The sequence below is a fragment of the Hylobates moloch genome, unplaced genomic scaffold, assembly GCF_009828535.3.
Source record: "Hylobates moloch isolate HMO894 unplaced genomic scaffold, HMol_V3 SCAFFOLD_2, whole genome shotgun sequence".
NCBI classification, from domain to species: Eukaryota; Metazoa; Chordata; class Mammalia; order Primates; family Hylobatidae; genus Hylobates; species Hylobates moloch.
Window position 1 is genome coordinate 4,910,555 of NW_026652277.1, and position 13,703 is coordinate 4,924,257.

Sequence of the window (13,703 nt, forward strand, 5' to 3'; positions counted from 1 at the left end):
TGCAAGTAAGTGTCCCAAATTGAAATGCTTTCTTTTTTTGTGCTTTAGAACCTCTCTTCCTTAGTGATCCAGCTGTAAGTCTCCTGTTTTGGAGTCTGGGTCTAAATGAGGCAACATTGGCAGGCTTTTCTACACAAGGCAGAGGTGGGGGTAGAACCCCACTTCCTTTCAATTTATCTCTCAAAGCAGCTCTCATAAATGGGTAACTTCCTCTCCCTAACCTGAATGACTTTAATTGTTTCCAGTTAATTTTTAGTACCTGCTCAAGAACTGTGAAAGCAAAGATACGAAGAAAAAGTATTCAAATATCTAAACCCCATTTAAACCCATAGTCCTAACTTCTCTCATTCTCACTCTCCTTATTTACTGCTCATGCCATTTTTTTCATGCCTTCTATCATTATACACATTTTTCTCCGTCTTGACCTATCCACTCTCTGGTGGTGTTTCATAGCTTTGAGATAAGTCCACCTTCTCCCTGAGTTCTGATTAACCATTTCAGTCCTCCTTGATAAAAATTTATGTCCCAAAATATTACACACAATTCAGCATGAAGGTCTCTGCACCTTTTTCACTAAGACTTCTCCAAGGAGAGGTACAATTGAGGGTACTCCATGTTCTTCCAGACAGAAGCTTTGCTTTCTAGAATCTTTTGTTTCACAAAAGTAAGTAAAACAAAACAAATGGAAACCAGGCAGTAGGACAGGAAGATGGGCATTGAGAAGAGAAAGGAGAGGAGGCTGAGGCCCCTCACCTGGTTGCAGACAAGCTTGTACTTGAGTCCTGGCTTGTTGAGGATCATCTCCAGCTGCCTGCGGTTGAAGTTGGACACCCCGATGGACTTGGCCATTCCTGCATCCTTACCCTTCTCCATGACCTGGGGAGAAAGGGGTTGTGAGGAATTATTTGTGCAGTTGGCTGCAGATTATGATAAATGCAAGACAGAACTGTTAAAGCAACAACTTTTAAGAGATGACAATGAAAATAGCAGTGATTCTCAAGAAGACAAAAATTAAAATGGATAACAGAAGAGGATAGTGACCACAGGAGGAAGAATTTCTGTATCCTCTTTAGGAAGCTGGAGAGATAAATGCACATGGAGGGCGAGGAATACCTGTCCTCCTTGTCCCCAGTTTATCTCCTTCATTTCTCTCTATTCTATTTCAGTCATGTGTTCTTTCTTACCATTCAGCAAAACTTCTTTGTTAAGCTCCTTAATTTCTAGATCCAGTAGTGCATATTCCATTCTCGGACATGGAAGCTGGGAAACAGGTTTCCCCCTCTTGTCTACCTTTTCCGTACTCTGTCCTCCAAGCACTCACCTCCCATGTGGCACAGAGATCCACTCTGCCTAATATTATTTTTGCATTTTAATCTTTTGGCATTAGCTTCTCACCTGGCTGAAGTAGAAGCAGTCATTTTAATTATGTCACAATTTAACTTCTCCACCCATAGCCATGCTCCCAGGTATAATTTAGGATACTAGTCCTCCATGAAGAAGGTGGCCCAATGTTCTGGAAAGTGATGTGAGCAAAGTGTTTCACATACGGAGTTTTAAGGAATGTCTTTAGGAGACAGGCTTCCCTTAATCTCCTACTTCTATTATATGTATTAATAAATAACCATTTTACAGGTCTAATGGGGTTTCACAGGTGACTTTTGTCTGCTCCCATCATTTTCTCTGGGGTAACGTCTCTCATTGACTGGAAAAGCCTTGATATCCAGCAACATAGAATTGTACTCTAGACCCTGGAAATACAATAAGAGCTCCTTATCCCCCTGAAGACTTGATAGTCCATGGGCAGGATCATAAACTAAACATGGTCAAATGGAAGTTCTTTTCAATATTAATTTGAAAGTTGTAAGACTGAAAGAGGCTTTCTTATGTTAATCACCACAAGCCTTGAGCTGCCTCTGAACTATCATTGCCAACAATGAAAAAGGCTGGAATAAAAATCCAGAAAACCTCTTGGAGTTCACAGATAATTATGGAGAAAAGGTCACATTTTTAGAGTCTATGTCAAATCTTTAAATGTATTCATAATAAACTAGACTGGGTTTTTTTCTATAAATTTAAAAGTTATACACAACCGAAATTCATGACTAAGCAAAGCTACAAACTCCATGGTGAAACAGGCCTTAGTGAAAAAGGCAAGGATTCTCAGGTCCTATTATGGTTTCCTTTTTAAGACTCACCCAGAGTGAATTCCACCAAATCTACTTCAGCTTAAAATGAGGAGAGATGATGGAAACTCACTGTGCACCACATGTGCAGCAGTTTTTTTGGAGTACCACAGCTGCGTGGATCTCTGTATCTGTGAACATCCTATGAGATGGACTCAGGAACCCCAATTAAGACAGAGCCTTGAAGGTGGCTACTGTTACTTTCTCGAGTTTTTGAGGCAGAGGCTTTGAGGTTGATGCATTGTCTTCTATTGTCATCATATATTAGAGAAGGAAGGTTTCACTATTTATTCAATAAAACAGGGGTTAAGCATTATACTTAGGACTCTTCTCTCATGTAATAATACCTACATCCTCTTAAGAAGAAGCTTAATTGAACCATTAATGTAAAGGATGGTCATGCTGACAACAGAAGAGAAAGAAGTTTGATCTCACAAACTGCCAATCTTGAGAGCCATTAGGAAATGAATAAGATAAAGGTCAACAGAGTCCAGTTGAAGTTTTTTCAGTGAGCTTTCCAAGGCTGGTTGGACCAACTCTGGTCAATGGAAAGTCCACCAAAGCTGCAGGGTAAAAGTAAAGAATTGTGTTGAATAAAAATATGACCCAGTTTTATTAGTTTGCCCCACCTAATATTTAGACATTTTTCCACTGCTTCAAAACTGATGACTGCTATCAAAAAATATTCGCTTTCTTGTTGTATTTTATTTTGATATGACCTATCCTTGTAAATACTACTATCTATTGCATAAATAGTAAAATTGCTGAACAATGGAATTAAAATTTTCAATAAGTGAAAATTGATATCAATAGTTATGCTCATTATCTGAATTGTGTTTGATAGAATTTATAAAACACTTGAATTGTCTAATTTTCTCATCCACTGAACCCAATGGACAATAATAATTATTCCTGTTGTTTAGAAATTAAAGAGAATAACATTTTTAACATGATGACATTTATGAAACTCCATTCAAGATACTTTAGTTATACGTTGTTTAATACTCATAGGGCTCCATTATTTTGTACTTTACCCCCTCACACTCTGGTGAAAGGGACAATTGAGATTCAGAATAATAAGATATTAAGGAAAGTCATCCAGGACATAACAAAAACTAATATGATTATAGTTCTCTATGATTTTATAGCCTATGTAAAATCATCCTGATCAGACTTTTTTCCCCAAGATTGTGGATCAGAGGCAGTGTTATCATGTCCCTCCCACTTGGAAGGACAGAATAATGTGTAGATATTCACACTGTGAACTTTTTTCCAAGAAGCAATGCAGGAACTTAATAGAAAAACTGAAAGAATTCACAGACCCTTTGAAAGAAGTGGCAGGCTGCAGCCTACACTGTAAGACAGATGAAAAACTGTAAGTGCCCAGAGTGTGAGAAGAGGAGAAACTGCCTCCAGAATACCCTTTCCCACCAAGGAATCTGAAAATTTAGACCATGGGGAAAGCCTTATCCTACCGAGACCTGGAACTGATGTAGGGAGAGGTGAGAAATAAAGTAGAAGCTGCAGTGACAAATGCCACAAAGGCGTTCCCACTCTCCAGCATGGACTGAAGGAGGCCATTTCTTATTTTATCTCACAGGGGACCTCGGTGAAGTCAGCCAACTAGTTCAGGCAGGGGTCGCAGATTGAAAGAAGCTCCCAACTGGCTAAAAACCGGGGGGCAAGAAAGAAGTGTGCTGCAGACACATATGCCAAAGACTTGTGCCCGGCCTTGCAGTTGGATGAAGAGGGGCATAGCTTGAAAGCCACAGTTGCTATCTCTACAGGAAAACTTTTGGCCCAGGGCAGTTCTGAGTTCTGAGCACAGGCTACTTGGAACTTAGTCCAGTGCTCTTCGCACCTTCACTCAGCAGCCTGGGCAACAGAGCGCTGTGGAACTGAGATCTGCCTTGCCAACTGTATGGGATCTCAGTGAGGCTTACTGCCACCTGCTACTCCCCACTCCCTGCGTGAATGCTTCTATGCAGCAGAGTTATACTCCCCTCTGCAACATTACCCTATTGGCCTAAGAACCATCTCCTTGCCCTCAGAGCAGCTGCAGCTAGCCCCACTCCAGGAGAGTCAGAGTGCAGACCTGCCTAACACTGACCCAACCTGGTTATGCCCCTCCACCTACCCTGGTAGCTTAACACAAAGGACATAAACTTTTGGGAACTCTGTGACCCTGCCCATCACCTGAGAAACCAGAATACCTCCCTGGGGCAACATAAGGCAAGCCCAAATCTCACAACTGGTGCTCTTCTGCAAGAGCTGGAGGCCAACAAACACAGTTCATTACAGCATCCCTAGGTAGAATAACATTGCACACAGGAAGAAGAAAACTTGTTTGTAATCTCAACTGTCCCCGTTGCCTGCAACTACTTGACTAACAAGAAGTCTTGAGTCTGGCCCTGAGACATGTTCACTATTATTATATCCAGCATTTGAGAAAGCCAACACAAAATGGCTATCTGTAACCAAGGAATCTCACAGAGTCTATGTCCCTTCCCTGACACCATCATGAGAGCTGGTGCTGGTATCCACTGCTGGGAGATATGAAGACAGGTCACATCACAGGATCCCTTGCCAATATTCCCCAGCACTAGCCCAGAGTTGAGCAACCCCACTGGGTGGCTAGACCCAGAAGAGCAATAGCAATCTATCACTGTAGTGTGGCTCTCAGGATCTTCTACTCCTAGTGTAATGGAAAGAGCATCACATCAAGACAATATCCTGTAGGACAAAAATATCCAGATAGCAGGACTTGAGTTCCAGATCTTTACACTGGTGGGAAGTTTCTTTCAGCAGAGACACAATTTCAGTGCTAGATTTAGTAGGGAAAGTCTAAACCTCTACCACCAACAGTCAAGTGGCCTTGGTGCTCATGAAGGGTCTTGGAGAAGGGGTCTTCTTTCCCTCCTTGTCCATCAATGCAGACATAGCTAGGGCTTCTCCTAAAGAAGCTCTGCATGGGTACACCTATACACAGCTTTCCTGGACCACTTCAGAATGACTGCATCTCCACAGGAGGAGCACTCCTCAGGTTCAGGCTTGCATGAGAGGCAGTCACACTTTCTCCCAACTTGGAACATCAACATTTCTATAGATGAAAAGAGGTACCTGTCTGATCTCAAGATTCTGAACACTGGGACAAGAGTGAGGCTGGGAAGTGCATAGCTTTCCTGTCAACCTGGTATGGGAGCTGAAGTAGCTTCCACCCTTTACGTTGATAAGAGAGTGAATCCAATTGAGAGCTCTCCCAACCACATTGGGTACTTCATTTATCCACCTGCTTTAACTACAAATGGTTCCCATCCAGAGATACAACCTCTACTGGTCTGGGGTGGTATCCCTGGGTAGGGGATACTCAATAAATAAAATAAACTTGATAAATAAAATACTGGGAAAAAATTGAATAAATAAAAAAGTGCACACAACAGGAGAATAAGATAAGCTTCAAGACACTGCTGCCATTCCAATCCTATAGGAGACAGTGAACTTGCCCACACACTGAGTATATAGCTACTACAACCAGCATCTGAGGAAGCCGTGATACAAAGACTCTCTATAACCAAGGAATTCATGTAAGTCTTCACACCTAATAGCACTAAGAACCCAATTAGGCTATTATAAACTATAAACATTAAAGTCAGATCCTTAAAAGGGAAAAAAGAAATTAAAGAAAAACAAGGAAATCAAAAATAAATTCAAGAACAATTAGAAGAAATAGTCTATCAAAATGAGAAGACATCAGAAAAGTAATTATGGTAATATGACAAAACAAGATTTTGTCACCCCAAAACCCTGGGGTCACACAAATCACCTCAAAAAGATCACACTAGCTCCCCGGCAATAAATCCAAACAAAGATAAAATATTTAAAATACCAGATAATGAATTCAGAAGGTTCATTATTAAGCTACTCAACAAGATATCACAGAAAGGTGCAAAACAACCTAAAAAATTAAAAAAAAAAATTCAGGATATAAATGAAAAATTTTCCAGAGAGATAGATATCACAAAGAAAAACCAATCAGAACTTCTGGAAATGAAAGGCACATTTAGGGAAATACAAAATGCAGTGGAAAGTTTCAACAATAGACTAAAACAAGTAAAGGAAAGAATTTCAGAGCTCAAAGACAAGGCTTTTGAATTAACCTAATCAGACAATGATAAAGAAAAAAGGATCAGGCTGGATGGGTGGCTCACACCTGTAATCCCAGCACTTTGGGAGGCCAAGCTGGGTGAATCACTTGAGGTCAGGAGTTCAAGATCAGCCTGGCCAACATGGTGAAACCCAGTCTCTACTAAAAATACAAAAATTAGCCTGGTATGGTGGCATGTGCCTGTAATCCCAGCTACTCAGGAGCCTGAGGCAGGAGAATCGCTTTAACCTGGGAGGTGGAGGTTGCAGCAGTGAGCCAAGATCACGCACCTGTACTCCAGCAACCTGGGCAACAAAGCAAGACTCTGTCAAAAAAAAAAAAAAAAGAAATGAACAAATTGTCCAAGAAATATGAGATTATGTAAAACAGCCAAACCTAAGAATAACTGGTGTTCCTGAGGGAGAAGAGAAGTCTGAAAGTTTGGAAAACTCACCTGAGAGAATAATTGAGAAAAACTTCCCTGGCCGGCTAGAGATTTAGATATCCAAATAGAAGAAGCTCAAAGAACTCCTTGGAAATTCATTGCAAAAATATTACCACCAAGTCACATAGTCATGAGTCTATCTAAAGTTAACATGAAGGAAATAATTCTAAGAGAGGTGAGAAGAAAGCATCAGGTAACATAAAGAAAAATCTATCAGACTAACAGGAGACTTCTCAGCAGAAACCTCACAAACTAGAAGGGATTGAGGTCCTATCTTTAGCCTTCTTAAACAAAATAACTGTCAGCCAGAAATTTTGTATCCAGCAAAACTACATTTCACAAATGAAGGAGAAATACAATCATTTTTAGAAAAACAAATGATGAAGGAATTTGACATTATCAAACCAGTTCTACAAGGCATGATATAAGGAGTTCTAAATCTTCAAACAAAAGATTGTTATACACCACAATGGAACCTCCTGAAAGCATAAAACTCACAAATCCTATAAAATGATAACACAACAACAGCAACCGAAAGTATTTAAGTAACAACTGAAATGATGAAAAGAACAGTACCTCACATCTCAATATTAACATTGAACATAAATGGCCTAAATGCTCCACTTAGAAGATACAGAATGGCAGAATGGATAATAAATCAAAACCTAAATACCTACTATCTTCAAGAGACTCACCTAACACATAAAGATTTGGATAAGCTCAAGTTAAAAAGGTGGGAAAAGAGATTCCATGCAAATGGAAACCAAAAGTATGCAGGAGTTGCTACTCTTATATCAGACAAAACAGACTTTAAAGCAACAGCAGTTAAAAAAAAGACAAAGAAAATCATTATATAATGATAAAAGAATCAATCCAGCAAGAACATATTACAATCTTAAATTTATATGCACCTAATACTGGAGCTCCCAGATTTATAAAACTACTACTAGCAGACTTAATAAATGAGATAGCAACACAATAATAGTGAGGGACTCAATACTCCACTGTACAGCGCTAGTCAGATAATCAAGGCAGAAAGTAAATAGGAAACAATGGATTTAACATACTATAGAAAAGAATTTACTAAACAGATGTTTACAGAACATTCTACCCACTAACTGTGGAATATACATTCTTCTCATCAGCACATGGAACATTCTCCAAGATAGACCATATGATAGGCCACAAGTCTCAATAAACTTGAGAAAATCCAAATTATATCAAGTATCTTCTCAGAACACAGTGGAATAAAACTAGAAATTGACTCTGAAAGGGACCTTCAAAACTATACAAAATACATGGAAATTAAATAGTCTGCTCTTGAATGATTTTGGATTAACAATAAAATCAAAATGGCAATTAAGTAATTTTTGAAATAAATAATAGTGACACAAATTATGAAAACTTCTGGAATACAGGAAAAGCAGTGCTAAGAGGCAAGTTCATATCATTAAATGCCTACATCAAAAAGTCTGAAATAGCACAAATTGACAACCTAACATCACACCTCAATGTACTAGAGAAACAGGAACTAACTAAACCCAAAGATATCAGAAGAAAAGAAATATCAGAGCAGAACTAAATGAAATTGAAATAAAACACCCCCACAAAAGATCAATGAAAGATAAAGCTGGTTCTTTGAAAAGATGAACAAACTTGATAGACCATTAATGAGATTAACCAAGAAAAGAAGAGAGAAGATCCAAATAAGCTCAATTAGAAACGAAACTGGACACATTACAAATTATATCACAGAAATTCCAAAAATCATTCAAGACAACTAAGAACACCTTTATGTGCACAAACTATAAAATCTAGAGTAAATGGATAAATTCCTGGAAACATACAACCTTCTTAGATTAGATGAGGAAGAAATAGAAACCCAGAACAGACCAATAACAAGCACCGAGAATGAATCAGTAATAAAAAATTGCCAACAAAAAAAGCCAAAGATCAGAAGGATTCACAGCAGAATTCTACTTGACATTCAAAAAGAAATTGGTACAAATCCTACTGAAAATATTCAAAAAGATAGAGTGGGAACTCTGCCTAAATTATTCTATGAAGCCACTATCACCCTAATATCAAAAGCAGGAAAGGACATAACAAAAATAGAAAACTATAGACCAATATCCCTGGTGAACATAGATTTTAAAAAATCCTCAAGAAAATATTAGCTAACCAAATGCATCAGCGTATCAAAAAGATAATACATCATGATCAAGTGGGTTCCATCCCAAGAGTGCAGGGATGGTATAACATAGGCAAGTCAATAAATATGATATATAACACAAAGAGAATTAAAAAAGAAAAACCATATGGTCATCTCAATAGATGCAATAAAAGCGATTGATAAAATCTGCCATCGCTTTATGATTAAAACCCTCAACAAACTAGACATAAAAGGGACTTGCCTGAAAATAATAAAAGCCATATATGACAAACCCACAGCCAATATCATACTGAATGGAGAAAAGTTTAAAACATTCCCCTGAGAACTGGATCAAGACAAGGATGCCCAATTTTACCACTTCTATTAATATTGAACTTAATCCTGGAGGTCCTAGCCAGAGAAATCAGGAAAGAAAAAGTAAGAAAGGGCATTGAAATTTGAATAGAGGAAGTTAAAGTATTGCTGTTTGCCAATAATATAATCATATACCTACAAAACCCTAAAGACTCATCCAAAAGTCTCCTAGATTTGATAAACAAATTCAGTAAAGTATCAGGTTACAAAATCAATGTACAGAAATTGATTTCTGCCATAAACCAACAACAACCATGCTGAGAGTCAAATTAAAAAATCAAGCCCTTTACAACAGCTGTAAATAAAATAAAATAAAATCCCTAGGAATATACTTAATCAAAGAGATGAAACATCTCTATAAGAAAAACTATAAAACACTGCTAAAAGAAATGATACATAAAACAAACAAATGGAAAAACATCTTATGCTTATGGATAGAAAGAATCAATACTCTGAAAATGGCCATATTCTAAACTCATATGGAACCACAAAAGAGCCACAATAACCAAAGCAATACTAAGCAAAAAGAAGAAATCTGGAGGCAGTACATTACCAGACTTTGAATTATACTACAAGGCTGTAGTTAGGAAAGAAGCATAATATTAATATAAAAATAGGCATTTCGATAAATGAAACAAAATAAAGAACCCAGAAATGAAGTCAAATACTGATCTTTAATAAAGCAAACAAAAATATAAATTGGGGAAAAGACTCTATTCAATAAATGGTGCTGGGATAACTGGTAAGCCACATGTAGAAGAATGAAACTGGATAACATCTCTCCTTGTACACAAATCACCTCAAGATGGATAAAAACTTAAGTCTAAGACCTGAAACCATAAAAATTCTAGAAGATAACATTGGAAAAACTCTTCCTTACATTGTCCTCGACAAAGAATTTATCTCTAAGACCCCCAAAAGCAAATGCACAAAAAACAAAAATAAGTAAATGAGACCTAATTAAACTGAAATAATTCTGCACAGCAAAAGAAATAATCATGAGAGTAAAGAGACAACCTACAGAATGAGAGAAAATTTTTGCAAACTACGCTTCCAGCAAAGGACTATTGTCCAGAATCTACAAGGAACTCAAACAAGTCAGCAAGATAAAAACAAATAATCCCATGCAAAAGTGGGCTAATGACATGAGCAGACATTTCTCAAAAGTAGATACACAAACAGCCAACAAACATATGAAAAAAGGTTCAACATTACTAATAATCAGGGAAGCGCAAATTAAAACCACCGTGAGATACCACCTTACTCCCGCAAGAATGGTTATAATTTAAAAGTAAAAAAAAAAAAAAACAACAACAACAACAGTAAAAGTTGGCATGAATGTAGTGAAAAGAGAACACTTTTACATTGCTGGTGGGAATGTAAATGAGTAAAACTCCTGTGGAAAACAGTATGGAGATTCCTCAAAGAACTCAAAAGTAGATCTGCCATTTGATCCATCAATCCCGCTACTGGCATCTATCAAAAAGAAAATAAGCTTGCATGAAAAAGACACATGCACACACGTGTATAGCAGTGCAATTCACAATTTCAAAAATATAAAACCAACCTAAGTGTCCATTGACCAATGCATGAATAATGAAAACGTGTTATATATACATCATAGAATGGTGTATATGTAAAAAGGATTGAAATAATGTCTTTTGTAGCAACTTGGATGGAGATTAAGGCCATTATTCTAAGTAATTCAGGAATGGAAAACCAAACACTGTACCTTCTCACTTATAAGTGGGAACTAAGCTATGAGGATGTGAAGACATACAGATGATATAATGAACTTTCAGGACTCAGTGTTGGGGGAGGTTGGGAGTAAGGTGAGGGATAAAAGCCTATATATTGAGTACAGTGTCCACTGATCGCCTGATGGGCTCGCTTAAATCTCAGAATCATCACTATAGAATTCATTCATGTAACTAAAATCCACTTGTACCACAAAAGCCATTGAAATTAAAAAATGAGTGCATAAAAATATTTTACCGATCTGAGCTGCAGCTCAAAAAAGTAAAGTGATTTTCAAGTAACAAATTTGAACAACAACAATAATGAGAAAGACATCATCATTTGCCGCCTTTTCTTTTAGTTTTAATACATGAATATGTGTCAGTAAATTGGAACCAATAAGCACAATTTACCCACCTACAGATCCAGTTACAGAATTGTCATCTCCACACTATCACATTAAATACATGTGTATGCATGCTTATCATAGGCACAGTACCTTTGAAGTGTAGAATATGTCTTCTCTCTTCACACTGCCATCTGCAGTCTTGCTTGGGGTGGCCAGTCCAACTTTCTCCTCATTATTGTACAAATGAGCAGAATCAATATGGCAGAAACCAGCTTCTATTGCTAATTTTGTAACCTCCACAACTCTATTCCTAGGAAACCGGAGGAGCAATGAAAAGTAGTATTTGGTGATCAATGTGCTCAATAGGTAATTCAGACACAAACAATGACCTTCACAAAAATCACATTATTCTTGCATCTTGGGTTAGTTCTATATATGGGGTGATAGATAAATCCATCCCAATTTGCTTTAGTCTTTCCTGCTTAGTAATAAATGTTGGGTATCCCTGGACCTCTTCAATCCCAGGTAATTCCTGGTTGATCACTAGCACGGAGTTTCCCAAGAACAATCTCAGATTCAGACATTTGTTGGACAAATTAACAAGACTCAAATTACAGTTATAAATATAGTCTTTATTATTACTATTATTGTTTGAGACAGAGTCTCACTCTGTCACCCAGGCTGGAGTACAGTGGCACAATCTCAGCTCACTGAAAACTCTGCTCCTCCCCCACTTCATCTCAGGCTGAAACAATCCTCTCATCTCCGTCTCCCCAAATAGCTAGGACCACTGATGGGTGCCATTATGCCGGTTAAATTTTTGTATTTTTGGTAGGTATGGGGTTTACCTATGTTTCCCAGGCTCAAGCTCCCAAACTCAAGGGATCCACCTGCCTCTGCCGCCCAAAGTGCTGGGATTACAGGCGTGAGCCACTGCAGGAAGCCTCCTAATTATTTTTAATATAGTGAAATTAACACATGGAAGAAGGCACATGGAAGGAACTACAGGAAGAATACAGTGCACATTCCTATGATTCCTCTCTCAGTGATGTTGCACAAAACACACTGACTTCCTCCAGCATCACATTTTGAGAATATAGGGGAAATGTTGTCTACAAGGGATGCTATTTGGACACTTCATTCCCAAGATTTTAACTGGGTACTGATTACATTGACCCAGTCTGTGTACCACACACACAACTCCCACTCTTGTAAACAAAGCAGATATGTAGAAACCCCACACTTGGTACAAGCAGTTAATTATAGACAGCACCCTTATTAGTTAGGAAATGGTGAGAAATTCTGGCCTCCAACTTTGAAAACAGGTACATCTACGGGTGGCAGTCTATCATGTTCACTCCTTTCTACACAGCCATTAGTCATTCTGTGTGCATGACAGAACTAAATATGAGGAGTAAAGACATACACTCCTAGGATATAGATTTATACATAAGAAATTAACTACAACCTGTAAAAGATTAGTAAAGTATGATTTAGTCTTAAAAAATAAGGACAACTTTTTTAGGAAAGATATAATTTCAGTAAAATTTAAAATCATTGACTTATCTGCCAAATTTGGATAAAGATTTGAAAGGTACATTTTTTAAACAACAAAGCCATGAATAGAACAATTTTCTATTTTAATATGAGTATTTCAGAAGCTTTCTATTTCCAATGATATTAAAAGGAACTAGATGCCAGGTCTCACTGCCTTCCCCTGATACCAGCCCTGATCTTCTCTTTGCTGTGGAGGCACTCAAGATTTACCAAGGCTAAAGCTTCCGTGTTGTGCTTTTCCTTACTTCCCCTTCATGCCGATTTTCATTACAAAGTAAACCGCTAGTGTTGACGGTCTTCAAGATGTCTCTCTGTAAATTCTTACAATGTACAGTTGAGAAAAGTGAGACAAATTTTATATGCTCTTTTAAATGTTCAACACTGAAAATATTATTATGTTACCTCTGGAGGTGCATAGGTGCCAAATCCTAATACAGGCATGAAATGACCATCATTTAGCTCCACACACTGATATTTGGGATCCATTGAATGTCATTCCTTTCGCTAAGCAGACACAGTTTCCTTCTTCAACATCCAGCATTTATATTCACAGGTTGTATAAACAATGGGCAGGCAATGCTACACTGCCCACTGTCTGGGGCTGACCAATGGCATGTAGGAAGAAGCAAGTGATGGTATATTACACAGGCTATGAAGAAAATTGAATCCAGTGCACTTGTTTTTTATCAAAGAGAATTCTTAAGTACATTTTAATATAGTTAGAATAAAATTATTATTTTCTTGCTAAAGTAAAATTTTCC

General features: G+C 37.8%; 1 pseudogene; it reads right to left on the bottom strand.

The window, feature by feature from the left end:
* Window positions 1–13,428, bottom strand: part of LOC116458857 (aldo-keto reductase family 1 member C4-like) — a 34,290-nt pseudogene extending 20,862 nt beyond the window's left edge.
* Between the last annotated feature and the right edge of the window lie 275 nt (window positions 13,429–13,703).